Below are 20073 nucleotides of genomic sequence, written 5' to 3'. Positions count from 1 at the left end.
TTCCTTCCCGGAAGCCGCTCCTCCAAGTCAAATGTTTCAAGCAAATACCGATGGACTAACAAGGAGACAGGAAATCGATGTATGATCACCGATGGGAAGTGAAGAATGTTGTGGCGTTACGTTTGTCAATATTAAAATCAAGGCAAAGTTTATTGATGTTAACGCTAATCAAACACAAATATAAAAATGTAAATGTATTCCCACGATCCGCTGGTCAAGGTTTTCAGGTGTTTGATCGATCTTAATTACTAAACTGACATCCATTTAAAGTAAAATACAATGAAGTATGACCTCATAATGCATTATGACAAGTCTCTCCTGTGAGAAGGACCGAGTTGGAGCTATCTGCAGAGATTTCGTTAAAAAAGGCCTTCATTGCGAGGATTTGTTCAGATGACCCTAAGCTTCAGGTTTACTGAGTCCACCTGTAGGTTTCTTTTATACAAGAAGGTGATGGATGGATCTGTACATCCAGAATCGGGAACCTGTATAGGGAAACAGCTGCCAAGAACTAGGATTTATCTCACGCTTGGGAAGAGTCGGTGCACGCCAATTCCATTTAGAAGAGTTTATTTCAGAGTTGGACTATCCATTAAGCACGCCAGGCTCTTAAATAAGGCTCCAGATGTCTATTGGCTACGAGTGCCTTGCCTAATAATCCTGTGGCTGTTCCACCAGCAGCCGCAGAGGCACAGTAGCCACTGACCACTACCATAGCCAGGAGGTCACGTAATGCCACGATCACCTCCACTGCACGCTAGGCAGTTAATCTGCCATAAAACAGAAATGTAAACGTTTTTGGATGAGCCACTCCGTGAAATACATTAGAAAGTCTTCTCACTTCTACCTGACACCTGAGATCATCTGCATGACTGGAAATCAGTTCCCCAGCAGGAAGAACAAACGTTCGAGAGGATACAGCGCGGATGTGCTAAGGAAATCATGTCATGATAAGCAAATGAATCGCTCACAAGGAACAGCAACTGTTTTATTTTGGGTTATTTTTGTTAGCAAATACTGAAGCAATCTCCATGTCTCGGCCTGGTAACACCTAAGGGGCGCTGGCACGGGTGCAGCATCACTACATCCATTTCTTCAAATCATTTGGATATCGATCAGTGTCATTATTTTGGATCTGGCCCTGCAATTCACAGCTGAAGTGTCATCTCATCCATATAACTGGGTCATCAAGGGCCAGGAGAGGCTCACTGGGTTGTCCATTGATGATGCGTAATAAAGTATTTCATTTAATTGCAGAACCCCCCCTACACAAACCAAGACAATAGTAAATAAACCCCCGAAGCAGTGCAGTCGCCAGAGCAACAAATAGAAAGACTCTGATCCGGACTGGACAGGGGGTGATGAAGGGGGTGACGAAGTAGCCCTTGCACTTTAAAGCCAGTGACCTCCAATTCACGCACGTGCTGCTCCATGTTACATTTTTATATTTATGCAGCATCTCATAATCAGCCAGTGGCCACACACTGCAGGACCTAATTACCTGCTGGAGAGGCAGATCGGGCAAATACAGGGTGCTATCGGCCACTGGCCCACCAGGCATTTGCCCAATGTGCCAGATGGCCGATCCGGGCTTGCCTCTGCTAATTGCTCCATTTGTATCACGCTGCATCAGAGCTGCACCCTGTACTAGTTCCCCGTATTCACGTTGTTTCAGATTAACGCTTTTATTAGAATTAGAGGTAGGTAGATCTCATTAAATTAAAGTGTATCCCATTGTAGGTGCTGCCCTTTAAATTAGTATTTCTTTTGACAAACTATATACCGCAACACAAAATCTAACATTTCATCCAAAGTTGTTCCTTGCAAAGTGACAAACAGCTAGAAATATGACGTTTGGAACGTTACAAATGTAAAGAGTTCATCGCGCTGGCACTTTCAGTTCCAAATTCCTTGTTCCAGGAGGAGTATCCTTCACAGTCATATTCTCATCTCCGCGATAGCGTTCATTCAAATAGTTTACAGAGTACTGTGAAATATCTTAAAGCCACAAATGTAACTACGTTATACTTTCCACAGAGCTGCCTGGCAGGGTCAGCCCTTCATAATGTATAGTTAAAACCTGTGGTTTTTGTTCGTCAATTAATTATAGTTTTATAATAAAATATAATAGAAAATAGAAAGAGCAGACAATTGTCCCGAGAAGTGCCTTTTGGTGTCATAGTCAGGTGTCCCGATACTTTTGTCCATATAGTGTAGCTGGGGGGTGGGAGAGGGGGGCAAATGAGGGGATTCTGCAGAATTTGAAAAGAGACGCCACAAACATATAATGGCTGCAGTGTTATATGGTATATATATATAAGGTGTGGTCCTAATGCATTTATATAATGTTCATTTTAACATGTAAGCACTATTGGTTTATTTAATTGAAAATATGTAGGGTTTGGGGTATGTGACAGATCCCCTATAAGTAATTGAGATGAAATGTTTCAGCACACTGAAACTAACCCACATCTCACAGTTTAGTGAATTAGCCCCCATGCCAAGAGCCTGGTAAGAATTTTTGTTTTTGATTGACTGGAGAGATAAAAATGAATGATAAATGCTCGTGTTACACACTAACATACTACACGCCGCTCGCTAAACACGTTCTATTTCCAGTGACGTCAATAACAGGTTGATTTTTCGGAGCGTTTCTGGATTCAGCTATTTTGGCGACATATCTGCTCTTCTATTACTACGGGAGTCGATTACACAAAAGAATTCCCTGGTTATCTGACCGGCGAGGATCTAAGTCGTTTACATACTGATCCTATCTGAGCTCTCTCTGTCTCCGTTATTTACAGATAGTAATTCCAAGGCCTGTTACTGTTCATTATTATCAGTAATTATTATCAGCCCCAAAGGGGAAGGGAATGGTTTTCCTTTCCACCTTAAATACAGCGCTGTATAGAGTAATATACCCCAGCACTATATACGGTAATATATCCCAGCGCTATATACAGTAATATACCCCAGCGCTATATACAGTAATATACCCCAGCACTGTGTACAGTAATGTATCCCAGCGCTATATACAGTAATATACCCCAGCACTGTGTACAGTAATGTATCCCAGAGCTATATACAGGGTTCGCAACTACATTTGGGTCCATCTCACTAGGGTGAGCCCTTGTTAAACAGTTTTAAACTGGCACAGGGAGACATGGACAAAAGTATCGGGTCACATGAGTAAGTGTTTGTGTTAGAGCATGAATGTGTAAATATAAGTGGTGTGAGAGGGAGAGTGTGTGTGTGTTAGAATGAGTGCATGTGTGTTAGTGAGTATGAGTACATTTATGTGTAAGCATGTGTGTGTATGTAAGCATGTGTACATTTGTGTCATATTGCTTGGCGAAGTTGGGGGGCCCTAGAGCAATTTTCACACTGGGCACTGTGGTTTCTAGTTACGAGCCTGACAGTAATAACCCCAGCACTGTATGCAGTGATGTAGGTCGGCATTGAAGAAAACCTGAGTGTATCTCATTTTTTTTTCCAATAAACCTCATTTAGCTGAAGACCAGGAGGCCGCCATTGTTGCCAGTCATGTGATATTTTGGGTGAAAGATTCTTGGTAAAGAACTTTATAAGTACTTTTAGTATAATTCTTTACATTCTTTAAAAACTTAACTTTAATAGAAGCTACAGCTCTAGAGCAGCAGCAGTAGTGAGCTAGTGCTTTGTAATATCTGTTTTTATTGGTTTTATGTAACATGTGCACTACAGTAGTGAGCTAGCGCTTTGTAATATCTAATCTCATTGGCTTTATGGAACGTGTGCACTACAGTAGTGAGCTAGCGCTTTGTAATATCTAATCTCATTGGTTTTATGTAACGTGTGCACTACAATAGTGAGCTAGCGCTTTGTAATATCTAATCTCATTGGCTTTATGGAACGTGTGCACTACAGTAGTGAGCTAGCGCTTTGTAATATCTAATCTCATTGGTTTTATGGAACGTGTGCACTACAGTAGTGAGCTAGCGCTTTGTAATATCTAATCTCATTGGTTTTATGTAACATGTGCACTGCAGTAGTGAGCTAACGCTTTGTAATATCTAATCTCATTGGCTTTATGGAACGTGTGCACTACAGTAGTGAGCTAGCGCTTTGTAATATCTAATCTCATTGGCTTTATGGAATGTTAAAACTTTATTCCCATTTAGCAACTCAGGCCATGGTTGCTAGGAAAGGAAAAAGTATTCTATCACTTAACGCCTTCCCTGTCAGTTTATCGGCTGTTTAATGTAACGCATTACAAATGGAATTTACAGCACACATACTTTCGCACTTAAGGAATATTAACGTCCTGACACAACGTAATTGGGGGTTATCAACGCGTCCAGCGCTGATTGTGAAGAATCTGTGATGCGGCTGTTAATATAGAACTACTTCCCACAATGATGCCACCAGCTTAGAAACAAAATAAAAGTGTCCACATAGAAACACTCTGGGGAGGGAGAGATGGGTGCTATTAAAATATACAGCTTATTCTACAATAAAGAATATATATATATATACCGGTATATATAACAATGACTGAGCAATACAGCTGATTATCGGTATTCATGCATATCTTAAGGCTGCCCTGCTGTGCAGTTTCATTGTGTGGATTAATAAAGCACAATATTTAAACGGAAATTCCCATGAGAAAATATTTTTATATACAGTAAAAATCCCCAGAGCTGTATACAGTAATTACTAGCCTTGGGCGCCGGCCAACTCTTCGTGTTCGTTTTCATAGGGGAAAAAATCTTTGTACTCCACGAATATTCACCCATTCCTCTGTTCAGTTCGGGCAAATATTTGTGTACATTGTTTGTGTTTGTTTTTTGTTGAAGGGGTTAATAAGGGGTTAACGTGGTACGCACTACATAGCAGCTTTGGCGCCAGGATTTTAAATGTCCGTAGGAGAAACTCTATTGGTTGCCTGCAGGGGCCTCCTCTGCCGTCAACCAATGAAGTGCACCATTGATTGATGGCAGACGAGCCCCCTGTTGGTGACCAATAGAGTTGCTCGTACAGACTTTTAAAATCCTGGCGCCACAACTTGGCCAGGAGAGACCACAAAATAAAGTCGCTTGTACGGCCCATTAACTCTTCGAATGGGGCCCAGGCCAAGTTGCGCTGTCAGAAGTTAAAGGGCCATGCAAGTGAGTCTATTGGTTGCCTGCAGGGGCCTCCTCTGTCATCAACCAAGAGTTGCTAAAAAATGACCGGACTAATCCTGTAACATTGAGATTCAGGGTTGCAGTGAGCTCCAGGAGAACTGAAATGCCAAAGCATCGGAGATTGTGCTGCCCAGATCTCTTGCTCCAGCAGCCACCTGATAACATAAGTGCAGCTGACCACTGGATGTGCGCGGCTGCACGCCATGTTTTTATGGAGCAGCAGATTAGGTTAGTGTGTGGAGCTGTCGGACAGCGACCCAACGGGCCCCCAGGCATTTGCCCGGTGTGCCAGATGGCCATTCCGGACCTGCTTTGCAACTAACATAAATTACCCAAACGGGTCCCCTGTATTAGACCATGCAAGAGCTACACAACTAGCCTAAACTAAAAAGGATTTCCCCAATTCCGGCTCTAAGATGATAAAAATGAGTATAAAACCGCGCTCCCACAGACAAAAACAGATGTTCCTTTCTTGGCTACAGCTTCGAGTTATCTCAAGATGTTTAACATGCTCATTTAATTAAAAATGTTTTCTGCGCGGTGTGCGACGTGTTGATTTGTTGAGTTTATATCATTTTTTTAGACATAAAACTCTCTTCCGGGAAACTATTTTAATTACAGTTTTAAAGATTTAACAATTTAGAACTGGAATGATTATAATGCTGGAGTAGGTAAGATGTTTTGTTGTTTATTCAACTTGCTTGTGGTTATGAAAATAGAAAATATAACAGTTATACTGGAAGCAGCCTAAATGCAGACATTATACATAGCGAGGTCGGGAAACTCAGCTGATCTATCAACGTGGATGTCTCTGCTCCCCACCTGTCTATATAGAATGGTATGCCGGGTCACGACATTTCAATATGTTTCTATCTGTATAGACTGCCGGGGATCCTGAGATCTCTGTGCTTCTCCGACATTGTCCCTGAGAGGACACATACATTAAAAGAAGCTGGTGAGCGCCGGCGCTTCTCCCTTCCACTTACCCAATGGGTACAATGGGAAAAAAAATACATAAACATAATAAACAAAATACAAGAGGAAAATGTATTTCAAAGGAGGAGAAATGCTAGAAGAGACGGCCATCACCAAAAACTAAGAAGATGGAACGTAAGGAACGTAAGGAAGTTTTACTTTACAGAAACAGTGGTAGATAAATGGAAAGGCCTCCCAGCAGAAGTGGTATAGCCTAATACAGTGAAGGAATTTAAACCGGGTTAGGCATAAAGTTATCCTGAATCTAAGAAAAGACTAAGGACGAATTAAGGTCTGAGTCTCTAGATGGGCTGAATGTTTCTTATCCTCTGTTAAATTCTATATTTCTAGGTGTATTTTTTCTTCTACTAGCTAGATCGCCTTTGAAGAAAAGGCTCTGTTGGCAAATACAGTTAGCCCGGGGTGGCCAAAGAATATTTCTCGGATGCCGATGGAAAAGGAGATGATTAAAGTGAAGGTATTTCCATATACAAAGCAGCGATTTGTTTGCTTCATGGTCATAGTGCAATAAAACAGATGACAGCTTCGCACACCTCCGTACGATGTATATCTGTACTGCAGCGTAAGATTTATCTTGCAATTACAATAAAGATATAGAATGTATATCCATCTATCCAAACTATTTTCTGCCGGGGGCTTGTGGGCCCAAAAGGAATTTGTATGACTCCAGCTTCTGTAAAGATATACAGAATGTATAGTCTGTCTACTTTACGGTTGGAAACGTTGCAGCTCTGTTGTGAATATTTCCGTGTTTTATTACCAATTAGTGCTGTTCTTTTGTCACATAAACGGCACAAATGCGTATTTTATTAATTGATTTGGTTACCTATATATTTTACGGTTCTATAAAGCTAATGATCCCGTGTAATGGAGCTTCCACATTAAAATAAGCTATATATGTGTATTTGAAACCTACCTGATTTGTACACCATAGATCTCACACCTATTGTTAACCCCTTCACAACACAATATAGGGTCTGGAACATTTTGCCATTTTCACCATATGGTGAAAACCATTTGCCATGTTCAGCGTATGCACAAAACAAATAATACCATTTTTTTAAACATCAAGTCAGGCTTTCTTATAATTGTTATATAATATCCCACACACATATTTTTGTAATGCTTTGAAAGGCCACACCGTGTTTTTACATGGCACACGTCACGTTTTTACATGGTACAATATTTTTATTTTGGTTTTATATTATTTTCACCTTCTTTTTTTAATTTTTGGAAGATGGAGAACACTTTGTATCTTACTCTGGCGTCTCCCTCTTTGGTTCTCAGTCAGCAGGAAGGTGATCAAATATCACAACACGGTTCGGACCCCTCTTGGGTCTCTGCCCTCCACTTGGTCCCTCTTGCTTAGTGATTAATGAGAATGCTTGATTAAGCGACTGGGCATTCAAACAGTGATGGAGGACAGGCTCTCGCACTGAGCACAATTACACCTGGACTGTCATCACGGAGCCAGCGATGATATGAGCCCGATCTCCCACGGTAAAACCCTTGACATACTATTACGTCCAAAAGGTCGCCTTGAAACATAATATTACATCAATATAGTCCAGAAGAGGTAACAATGTGATTGTCGATTGGTTCGAGTTGCCTTTGTCAGGTTGGGGGAGGCGTAGCGAGAGGACCACACTGCAATCTCCGTGTTCTCCCTATCTCAGTTTTTGCTTTATTAGCATGTAAAAGGAATTCTACACAGAACATCCAACGTGGTGTAATCGTATTTATTGTCTATTGAGAGATAATTAAGAGCCTTTTATGAACAAAGCTCTTTATACAGAATGGAGCTAAACCTATTAGCCTCTATTAAAGTTAAGATACATAAACAATGCTCATTTGGTGCTTTTGTGAGCCTCATCAACAAGAAATTATTAGGTTTCCCTTTTTTATTAGACCTTCTGGCCTTAAAAAATCCCTTTATCACCACATTGAATGTTTACGCTTGAATAAGGGAGGTTTCTAAATAGATTAAATAAAAACTATAGTCTGTATTCATGTCAACCAGTTATTTTAAGAAGGGGTGATTGATCTTTATGAATGAAGGGGTTCCTGGTGACCGCCTATAGGGTCTCGGCTTTCTAGAGAACTGTTACTTACTGCAGAATATATGGAATATTTCATATGAGATAACATGAGGCACCGGGTTACAAGTATCCAGAATTTCTTTTTTTTTTCTCATATGGAAATATTGCTCCTCTTTTTTGGTTGGCTAACGGGTTTTAAATACTTTAAAGTAATAAGCTGTAGGTCACCCGCATTAGGCTCACCTCCAACCGTTTTAAGTCCTTTAGACCTGTATTTGTTTGGATGCCTTCAAACGATACATACAACAGGACCGGACTGGCCATCTGGCACACAGGCAAATGCCCCGTGAGCGGCTGCCCTACAGTGCTCCATATTGCCCCGACCTGCTGCTCCAGGGCAGATCTGGCGCTGCGGTGCGCGGTCAGTGCTTGGATATAACCGGCTGCATGTTGTATGGTCACAAAAACATAACATGCTGGCTGCACTTCCGTCATTAGACAGCCGCTGGCCTTAAAGCCCCGGGGCCGCCTCATTTCCCCCCAACTTTACTGATTATGAGCCTTATGTGCCGCCTACAAACAGAACTTCACCAAATTTTAAAAGACCTTTATTTCCAAAAATACAGTTGTTACGTTTAAGGTTTTTAATCATTGCCTATATTTAGGGCAAATATGGTAATTAATCATAGTTGACACATAATCGAATGTTTTTTAGTGTAATATTATATTGTAAAAGGGTTGCATAAAGGAAAAAATGCTGAATATTATTATTTAATATTTAAGAGCAATTTGAATGTAAAAACCGCGTTATTATTTTGTAATCATTCATTTTTAGCCTGCAGCTGTTTCTTTGCGAGGCGTAGCTAGAAGTCTGTTAGAATAACATAGGAATAAAATGTTATTTTAGTGTGTTCCGCACGGTCACAGAAGGAAGTGGCCTTGAACTGAGAGATAATAAAGGAATCGTCTCCGCTACTGAAAGTTATGTTACAAAATAAATATATTTGGCAAATGAACAGGAACTGCTTTTCAGTAGCCAAGGACAGTGTCTGGATAACATCGCTAGTGTTACCCTAAAACACGCGGGTGCTCGGTTTTGGTACAGTTTCGTCTCGTAATAAATAGACTTTTTTAATAAAAATGTGTGATTTAATGCAGCTCTTTTCTAACACGGCAGAAAAATTAAAGGATGAGAAGTATATATGGATGCCTGTGAGGGACAAACTTGTTTAAGTTGCATTTCATACACTAGAAGCAAACTAGAGGTTACAATATAGCTACCTTTCTGTGAGATGAAACTGTGTCAAAAAAGGTAAAGGATACCTAATAATAATAATAATAAAATGTGTTTTTTGGTATTTTAACTTTATAAATTATATCTAGATTGTAAGCTCATTGGAGCAGGGCCCTGCTCACCTGTCGTTTATATATGTCATCGTATTATGTTATACACTAGTTGGTATGTCCCGTCTACCCTTTGTACAGCGCTGCGGAATCTGATGGCGCTATATAAAAAATAATATCACAAATGGTTGATCTGTGTAAAAGGCTTCAGAAACTGGAAGTTTCACGCCTTTTTTGCCCATGTTGGATGTTGTTGTAAATATGTTATTCCTGTTTCTAGCACGGCTGTGAATAACACAACGTGATCACGTTACCGTCCCGCTATTGAGTTGAAATGTTGTGGTTGATTGTCGTGTCTTGTGATCTTCATCCGCCAGGTCCATAGTAAGACAGGTGAGATGCTGTGTCTCTTTTACACTGTGTGTGTGTAGATTCAAAAATACACAGCAATATTTACATTCGATTATTTTAATCATTTATTTGTCGGGCGGGGGGGACTTGGCTCTGACGGAGGACCTTGTGAGAAGCGAGATCAAGCTGCGGATGTCTGAACGCGTAGTCTTTGGAGTTATTCATGTACTCGTATTTTACTATGCTTGTATTCTGAAAACCCTTTAATAAACAAACATAAATAAATAAGCAGTAATTATTATTTCTTGTTTTAGGTAGCGCCATCATATTCTGTAGCGCTGTACAATGGGTTAACTGTGTGTGTCTGATTTAGGAAGCCCAATAGAGTATTAATCTTTCTTGATGTCTTCACCAGCGATGCCACCAGATGGTCAGGGACTTATCTTTATTAAAGCGGAATGGAATAGACTGTCACAGGGAGAGAGCGTGGACGGCGAATTAACAGCCTGACCATCTTTACCCCAAAGCATCTTGGGATGTATTATTCGTTCTATGGGTATCTAACGGCGTATTTGTGCTTAACGTTAATCTGGAGGGAGGGCAGGATGGAAACCTTGCTGAGTATAGTCATTATGGGTCTTTTCTGTAAGTTGGCCTATGACATCAGACTTTACCAGCATCACTATGCATTGTTATGACATCATAGTCCGCCCAGACTGCATAATGTTCATCTTGTCAGGGAAACAGGCACTCTGCATCCGCGGTGTTGCCAGCTGTTTAGTATCTATCGTTCCGTCTTTGTTTCGCCATTTTTTTGTTTATGAAAGTAAAATTAACACACATTGTAGTTTTAAATTTAGTCCAAGCTGGATGGAAAGTTCCGTCTTGGGCCTGCTAATTATTAACAGTTGAGGTAGTAGTTCTACAACTCCTATAATGCTCAGCTGTTCAAGACGCTGGCCGTATATATATAAGGCGTATCAGAACAAAAGCTGAATGGCCTTGTGTTGCAAGCTCCTGGGCACACAAGCTATAGAAGCAGTAAAAGTGACCTCCCAAAAGGGCAACCAAATTAATGGTGGTGTAATCCATGCTCCATAGAATATATAGGTGCACCAAATGGAGTTTATTTCAAAAAATAAAACGCTTAATAATGACTGCACTCTTATTATGATTTTTTGTTTCACAGCGCCATCATATACTACAGCGCTGTACAATGGGTACTAAACACAACTAGCCTCACAAATCATTTATATCAGACGATATCTATCACATGCATGACTTCTGACTAGTTTGAAATCACAATCTGTGAGAGTAGCATTCGGCTGCCATTTAAATGAAGGAGTTAATGAGTACAGCACATTATAGCATTAAACGGGGTACCAATAAAGCTCAGCTAGAGAAACCCTTAAAGCTCAAGCCATCGCAATCCACCTCTATGAGGTCATCCATGGTGACATCAGAGAGCATTGTGTATCTGCCTGCTGCTCTTCCTACACTCCAGCACCTAAATTGTTGAATTCACTTGCCGCTTCTGGCACAAAATACGGATTAGCAAAACCACGCCCCCTCCTCGCGCGTTCCCTTTCTGTCAGAGAGGCGGGGCCAGAGCTCTCAGTCTCCGGGTTCCCGAGCGATTCGCTCTGCTCTGAGAAGACGGGTACGCGCAATTTTGCGCGCTCTTTCCACGGGCTTGAACCCCTCCTCCTCTGAGCCGTGACCCCTCCCAGCAGCGGGTCGTGCTGAGCCTCAGGAGGCGGGGGCGCGCACGAACCCGTGCCGGCGTCTGAATGAGAGAGAAGAGAAACAGCCAGAACAACGGCCCGGAGCTCCCGGGAACGGCGCTGACACAGATATCGCGGACAGCAGGCTGAAACGACACCGGCCAGGTAACACTTACTGACAGGGCAGCGGGGCCGGGGGTTTTTACCGAGGGCCTTTCTGCTGAGGAGGGATGAACTGGTACCCGCGGCCGCTCCCTGACTGGGATCCTCCAAGCTGTGGTGCTCTGATACACGGATATGTGATCCCCGTCAGGCACAAAGCGTGGCCGAGCTGCTGCCCGGTGCACTGGTTGATTCAGGGTGTGCTTGCAGCCCAGCGCCCGGGCTCACTGTCCCTTCAGGCGTTTCCATGGATTTGGGGATGTCCTGTCATTCTCAACACGTTTAAATCCATGTGCGTCCGCTTGGATACTGCACAACGCATCCACCACCCCTTTAGCAACGAGAACGGCTGTTGGCCCATCCGCTGAAGCCTTAAAAAGTTGGAGCGCCAGTTGGAAGCTTCATGTTAACCGCATCGTGTCTCTGGGGTCCGGGTGGCGACAGATGGTCCTCTGTGATTGATTTGGGTCCCTGGGACTGGAGGCCATTGCGGCAGAGGCCGGGCTAAGGAAGCGGGGGTGACAGCTGCGACCCCCGGGAGTTTCTGCAGCAGCTGAGGCTGGGAGACAGGCAGACTGTGCGCGCTTACTCCAGGGGATGTTATTGACAAATCCACGGCCCAGGAGGGGCGGTTTCTGGGGGGTCTGTGGCCACCAAGTGTAGATTTACTAAGTCATCGGGACATGCAGGGACTTGAGGGTCTTTATCTTGTTCTTTGAATTGTGGAGGATGAGAAGACAAACAGAAGAACACAATCAGCCCCCGGCTTACATACAAAGAGCAACTATGGTTCAAAGTTGAGCAATCCTCAAGGACATTCCCTTGGTTTCTATGGTAACTGCACCGGAGTTGCTCTTTGTACATGGCGTGCTGTCTCTGAGACAAGCATCCCTCATGCTCTGTTTTGGAGTCTCTCCCCTCCTCCGAGCGATCAGTGGCAGTCTAGAGACCGTCCCGGGCACTCGCGCTCTTTGTCTTCCATTTAAAGCCATTCCAATGTCCTCTTTGCTTTATTGTTTGGTGGCCCGGAGCCCCCGCGCCTCTGCATCGTGTGTTTGATTTGGGGGGATTATTATAGGATGTGCATAAAATAAACACGTTATCGGTAAATAAACCTCTCCAAAGCGCGTCGGGGAGCTGATCGCTCGGATGAGTGTAATGTAAGAAAGTAGCCGGTGCGTTAAATGATGAGAAATGTGATCTCATTTCTCACATAAGACAAGTTCTTGGATATATTCCACTAAAATACAAGATCTTCACCGCTCCGGTCTTGTGATTTCCAATCATTTCTGTGTCATGTGAAAGTATGTGCTTTCGGCGTCGTGACCGGCTGTGCGATTGTTCTCGCGGAGTATGTGACATTAGTAGTTCTGCATAAATGTGACTCTTAGAAGTAAGTGCGTGTGTGTGAATATACATGCGCATATATATATACCGTGTGTGTGTGTGTATATTCTACGTGATGATGGCTTTGCAGGGACTGGCGTAGAGCTCCCGGGGCGTTTGGCATGTTGACTGCTCGTATGGGAGAGAATAGAATGGTTTCTTATCTCCTGTGTCCTTTTGTATTTTGTCAGTAAGCTGCTGTTTATCTTCTCCGTCCCGTCCGTGTCGCTTTCCTCTGTTATCAGTTATGTTTGTCCCGATCCCCGTGTATCGGCTTCCATGGCACGGCCGTATAGTGGTACCGAGTGTTTGGCGCGCCGCGGTCTATTGATCTTTGTAGATTATTTTGGGGAATCCGGGAGCCACCTGTTGTGACAGGTTTCCTATCTTTAGCTGACAGGACACCATTTGTCTTTAACAGTTGAGAGACCTTCTGTCTGCACGGATGAGACGGTCTCCTGTCTGATGGGATACTGAGGGACACAGATGGTCTCTGACCATTTGGGACACTGAGTGAGCGTTTTAAACCAACGTCCGTTAAACATAAGTTTAGCTGAAATGATTGTTCCATCGTGTGTATTTGAAACATCCATTTTTTTATGTTGGCGGCGCATGCATCGTACAAAATACATTCATCTGCTGCTGTCTGACTCTGTTACGTCTTTTAAAGAATGAGATTAGTTTTTTTTTGGTGTGAAAATAGTCGCGATGGACAAAAAGAATAAAGTATTGATGGCACCGCTATTATTCCAATGTCACCCCGTACATATAATCTGTCCCAGTCCAAAAAGAGATCGTTCATGCTCTTTCCAGGTAATTTGGTTAGGGTGAGGAACGTATAGTGTGCTTCGCATTATATCAGCACCTGTATATCCTGTGATTTCGGCCGACGCGCGTCTCACCGCCTTCTGTAGAGCGGGGCGTTAAATTGTGATGAGCTTGTTCTCCTCGTGGATGTGCTGCCTGCCATGTGGCCTGCAAACAGCTGACATAACTCTAAAGCAGATGATTGCTTGAGATTACATCTCGCTGCTGCGCATGCCGGAGATATCCGTAACTCCTATGTGTATTAGCGCCATTACCGCAAGTGTTTATCGGACGGTGTATGGCTGCTTTTCTGAATTCATGTTAAAATCAACTTAAGTTTAGATTTTATGATTCCTGTGTTTGCATCAAGAAAAGGCTCTTTGAGGACTCCGGGGAGTGGGGTATTTAAACCTATATGGTTAGATTAGCTCATGTTTGGACCTGGCCCGTAATTCTTTGCGATACAGAATGGGGTTGCGGGGGTGACATAACTTGAGTAAAAACTCACAAACTAATCCGAACTTGGGTGTTTTGAAGTCACAATCGTCAGAGGCTTATCAGTGATATTCCTTCAGGCTACATGAGCTCCGGCGTCTGCCTAGCTTCTCTGTAACGTGTAACTGCCTTCACAACTCAGGCAGCAGATTGTCGTAAGTCTGTACGTCACGTGGGTTGGAGGTAGATTGCTGGCTGTAGAAGTGCATCACATCTATAATGTGCGTATTTGGTCATCTCTATATACATTTTTGATGTAATAAAACATGAATTGTCTTCGTTCTGTAACACGAGGCACTCCTAGATAGTGTCACTGCGCTCGTCTCCAAAGCTCTCTTAACGTGTATCTTATTCCGGAATTGTAAAGTAGAATGGAAAAAGCCAGTGTTGTCTCGTGTCTGACACCTGGCTTATCCGGATGGGAGGAGTGCGAGAGCGAGATGGTTTTAATGCCTCGTGTGTGCGTTTGAAGGATGTGCGAGACGACCTGCGGATCCCGGGGTCCGGGGTGACCTCCCAAGCAGGCTGGAGACGGACTCGTTGGGGTTGGCCGAAATATGAAATGCAGGAATGTTGCTGGGGTGGATAGCCGCTTATTATTTGTATGGGTCCGTTGTTCCTGCGCGTTATTGTAGTCACATTATACGTAGCTGATACTCCCAATGTGCGATATGACGATATAAATGGGTTTTTGGAGTTTTCTTTAACCTCTCACCATGGCCTCCAGCCAACGGGATTCTGGAAGTTTAGCATCGTTAGTCATGAATGTCCGGGACTCGCTAGTCTTGTTTATTGAAGTCAAGAAAAGTTGAAAGATAAGTCTCTGTCCAAGGCCGGCGCGGTGTTTGGCAGCCGCCGTGTTCATGACAGACGCCTGTATCGCATGTTTAAAACCTGCCAGATATTAATACAACCTCGCTTTGTTTCAATTTGAATCTTTTGTATGTTTTTTTTTAATTTCCTGTAACATTATTTGTTTTAATGTTCTGTATCATGTTGTATTGGGGAGAAATAGAAAACAAACCTCTATCCTCTGCAAGCTTTTTAACACATGAATGGGGAAGTGAAGAGACGCTTGGTTCTAATTAGATTTTTAAATTCTCCTTCCTGTTTCCAGCGACTGGACACAAACAAAAGTTGTTTCGCCGTTACTTGTGAGCTTTGTGCGTCGCACGCCTCTGCTTCTCGTTTCACGCCGTCTGATGTGGTAATGAAAGAAGGAAATGGTGGCACCATATGGTGGGGCGAAAATCTAATTAAACACCTTTATTTGCCTTTTGCGTTAAAAAAAATAAATATATATATATATATATATATGTGTATGTATGTGTTTTCTTGTAGACACAGGGGGGGAGTAAGATGATGATTATTATTAATATAGCGCCAGCATGTTCCGCAGTGCTGTACAATTGGTATGCATGACGTAGCAGGTAGTGCATCACATAACAACTTTGACCTACAGAAGTACACTCAAACAGTGTCACACTCACCCCCCCCCCACACACACACGCTTTATACCCCTGCATATTCTATATTGAATACATTAGACCTTAATTTTGTGTGCAGGAGTTGTCGTTTTGCCGTGGAAACTCACACCCCTGCACATGTATATAGTAACAATTAAGCGCATGTATTCACTAACGGTGTTCTTCGCTCATATACGTTTGAAGAGATCTTGTACCATTCTGCAGAATATTTAATACATACATGGCAGAGAGAGGTGGCTAGAGTGCTGTGTTCTGGGCAATCCAAATAATCCTTGAAGTGATTGCAGGAGGTAAGCTTTATATCTGTGCGGATCTGGCTCTGAAAATGATACCAAGTTTTCTGAGGACAAAAGAGATTATTGAGGAAATTTCAGTAACCCGGAATACGGGATCCAGCAGCTCCTCTGAAACACTTTGTCAGCGACTTAAACCGAAAAAGGGAAAATGCAGGAAAGGTTTGGTGGATTTGGCATTTTGACAGCAATCTGTTTTCAGTTGGATCAGGTTTATGATGCTCAGAAAAACGTGTGCAGATCGCGTGTGTGCGTCGCTATATTACACATGCGCTAATTCTACTTTCCATAGATAATACGATCGGTTGTATTTCCCTCCTGGAGTGCAGCCGGGCCGTACGTGACGATACGTGGTGTGTGGAAGGACGCCATCTGCATCATAAATATTTACTTGATTGCCGCCCGTGTCACGTATGACACAATTAGTACTACGCTCTGATCTCCGCGAGGGCTCCAAGTCACTAGTGGAGGATCGCGGATAGGCGAGTACTCTTATGAAACGTGAGAAACTTTTGCTATTATCAGGTTGATTGCTACAAATATTACATACATATTCCTTCCAACCACAGGCATAGGATGTAAAAGTTTGCTGCAGTTCTCCTTCAATCAGTCAGCGGGTTCCTTTCTCGGCCATAATGATCATTGCCCCTTTTTTTTTTTATTTTTTTTTATTTTATTTTTTTTTACCCATGCAAATATACTGACAAAAAAGGACTGCTGAGATAAAAGGCCCTGAGCAGAGGAATCCCGCAGGAAAGCTGCGTCACATTAAATAATTGGAACACAACGAAGGCCTATTTAAATGTTGTTTTATAAACATAGATAATAGAAAGCAGATGAAACGGCCAATTACCCTTCCCAAGTAGCGGGTTAATTAAAATGCATGCAACCATGTGCTACTGTCATTATAACACTGATGTAAATATATCACCGGAAACCGGGTAAATGGACGGTGTTAGACTACCTGCAAGAGCCAGTCTTACTTTGGTGTCCCGGTACAAATAGTATTGCGAATAATCGCGTTATTTAGTAGCGCAGACTGATTTTGTAGACCTTTGCATGCTGGTGATGATGTTTGAATAAGAAAAATGGATGTTGCCCTGTCAGCCTAAGAGAGAATGCAGCCTTTAATACCTTTTTATTGAACAAACAGAATAAGTTTTGATTGGTTTTCCAATCTTTTGGGGACATCAGGAGTCCTTTCTTCAGATTAAAATATTTATGTTTCATGTGCTGCACGTGTGGCTGGAGTGCCGTGCCGTGACGTGACGTGCCGTGCCGTGACGTGAAAATGATGGACGGAGCTGTATTAAAAACACTTACTCCCAATTGTCTCTTGACATGAATTATAGTTGTAAGTCAATAAATTACATTTATTAATTGTAAGGATGGGATTTGTTGTTTGTGATGCTTTCGAAAGTCCTGCTAGTTTTAATTTGTATTCCTAGCCGAGAGAAATGTTAGAACGGCCCCAGGGCTGCCATCAGGGGTACAAGCAATACAGATATATGATGCCCCCCACATCTCATGTGTTCAAGGTATAGATTTGTGACATGGGTAGGGGCACCTGGGCTGTAGGGAAATGAGGGGGTTTGATTGTGACCAGTTGGGGGCCTGGGCCCTAAGATGATGCTGGAAACATCCAATGGTGGCTCTAATGGTTATAAAACCCCTTGCTGTCTGGGGTCGTTTATTCGTTCCCGGTTGAGAAATCCCCACGTAGTGTGCTCCTGGTGATAAATGTGTTTTCCCAACTGTTGGCGAGTGGAAGGCATTTCGAGTTTCTTTCTGTTCCACACACATGTAGAATAAAAAATAATGCTGGTAATTCCCGTGTCTGCTGCGGAGCCCTGCAGCTGAGAGAAATACAGAAAGCCAGCGTGTATTTCTTGTCTGTGAGAATTGTTCAATGTGTGGAAATTTCCAGCCGAGCGAACACCATGCTAAGCTTCCTTTTACACAGTCACTCAGATCAAATGTGGAGCGTTTATTCTCCTCTTCTGCTGGCTATAACAATGACCTGCTGTGCCTACTCGCCCTTTACCAAAGTGATGTCATCGTGTGTGACCTAATAGTGTATGTCTCATGCTCTCATTAGGTGAGGTTGCCCCAGCAGCACCAGCTAACTGAAAACCCAAGAGCCACGCTTACAGACTATTAGTCCTTTGACAACATCACCAGACTCATAAACTATATATATATATATATACTAAGATATATATATATATTTATATATATATATATATATATATATATATATTAGTGAAAATCTGACCACACAAATCCTACGACCACTATGTTTAGCAACAAGAAGGAAAAACTGTATCCCGTTCCAAGCTTTTGGGGTTTATTCAATAAAGGCTTAGCTTTCGCTTCACTATTCATTATGAAGGGCCAACACTAGCAAGGCTGTGTACAGCAGTGAGGTATGAGTTAGCCCTGCGTAATGCATATTTAAAGGAGACTGATGAAATTTCACTGATTTAACTATACATTATCCAGGCCTGGCCAAGCTCTTCCTCCAGTAAAAGCACAATGTTGTGCCTTCCTAATGTTGAGTGAAGTCAAAGAGCAGAATCTCACCGCTGTTGTGAACTGTCCCTTTGGTGAATAAACCCCTTTATACGTCAGACTATTGAAATGTTCAGCCCTCTGCATAGAATATATATCAGCCTTATAGACGTGTCGGTTGTGATGTGTGTGGGTTTATTTGCTGGGATATCGTATTCATTATCGTGTTGCTGCAGGGAATGTGCTGATTTTAGCTGCGTGATGGAGAGTACGGAGCTGCCATGGCGTCCTCGGCGTTCTGCCGCTTGTGTGTCTCCGGGCTGACAGTCAGCAGACACGTTTCTTCAAAGCGTTGTAAAGAAGTAAATGTGCGCCATAAACCCACCATATAAATATGATTTCTGACAGCAGTGAACCCATTTACTCTCAAGCCTCCTCCCTGCCAGCCCCGGGACTTCACGTTTTACCTTTTTCTTTAAATTAGGAGACTTCTACAAATCCCACAGAGGTGCATACAGCATAGGAGTGAGTCTTGTTATGTAAAAGTATGCAGGTTTTGTGATGCGTCTTTGTTAATAGGTTATTATAAGTTGCATGTTTGAGAAATTGTAGATGTAGTGTTAAATGCACATACATAAAAATGTGGGGGGGGTTTTTTGTTTTTTTTTGTCTGGCTTGTAAACCCTTCATACATATTCCTGGGAATCATATTAATGACAGTATATAGAATTTGTTTTATTTAACTACAAAAAAAAATCAATTTAAATATTAGCTTTCTGAACGAATGTTGCTATTAATCCCGTTCACTTGATGAGCATTTTTCGAATGCTGTGTTGCGTAATATCATAGATTGATCCAGCGCTGAGAACATCTATTATTATTTAATGCACTGTTTGTAAGATTGAGTCTGTTCCAGCTGTGACCGCAGATCTTGGCTACCCCAAAAGCTTAACCATGGCATTATGAAATGAATAAATCACCCATACATTATATATAGCAGGAATTAGGATTTGTGTGCCAGTTCCCTTTAATTTGCTGATACGCTCTTATCACTGGCTTTCCTGCCATTTCTATGTAACTTTAATCACGGAGTTATTCATTTATTTATAACCGCTTAATGGCCACATCTCCATACATTTAAAATTCATTTCCGAGCAGCAAGTTCTCAATGTCCCCGGTAAAACTTTTAACGTACGCATTGATTCCAAAGCCCACCCATTGTTTGTGTATAAATAATATGAAATAATGGACGCCACACAACTGGTTTCCATTTTATCTTTCTAGGAGGAGCAGGCATGCGAAGATCACTCCTT

General features: G+C 42.4%; 1 protein-coding gene across 3 annotated transcripts in view; it reads left to right on the top strand.

Moving 5' to 3' along the window:
- The first annotated feature begins 11343 nt into the window (after positions 1–11343).
- The window catches only part of RALGPS2 (Ral GEF with PH domain and SH3 binding motif 2), a 58797-nt gene continuing 50067 nt past the window's right edge, over positions 11344–20073 (top strand). For all 3 annotated transcript variants that reach the window (XM_053469860.1, XM_053469859.1, XM_053469862.1), the window contains exon 1: positions 11344–11784. The gene's annotated coding sequence lies outside the window, so the exon portion shown is untranslated. The remainder of the gene's footprint in view (positions 11785–20073) is intronic.

Source organism: Spea bombifrons, chromosome 6 (genome assembly GCF_027358695.1).
Source record: "Spea bombifrons isolate aSpeBom1 chromosome 6, aSpeBom1.2.pri, whole genome shotgun sequence".
Taxonomy (NCBI): Eukaryota; Metazoa; Chordata; class Amphibia; order Anura; family Pelobatidae; genus Spea; species Spea bombifrons.
Note: the sequence above shows the minus strand (reverse complement) of the source record. Positions and strands in the feature narration are given on the sequence as shown.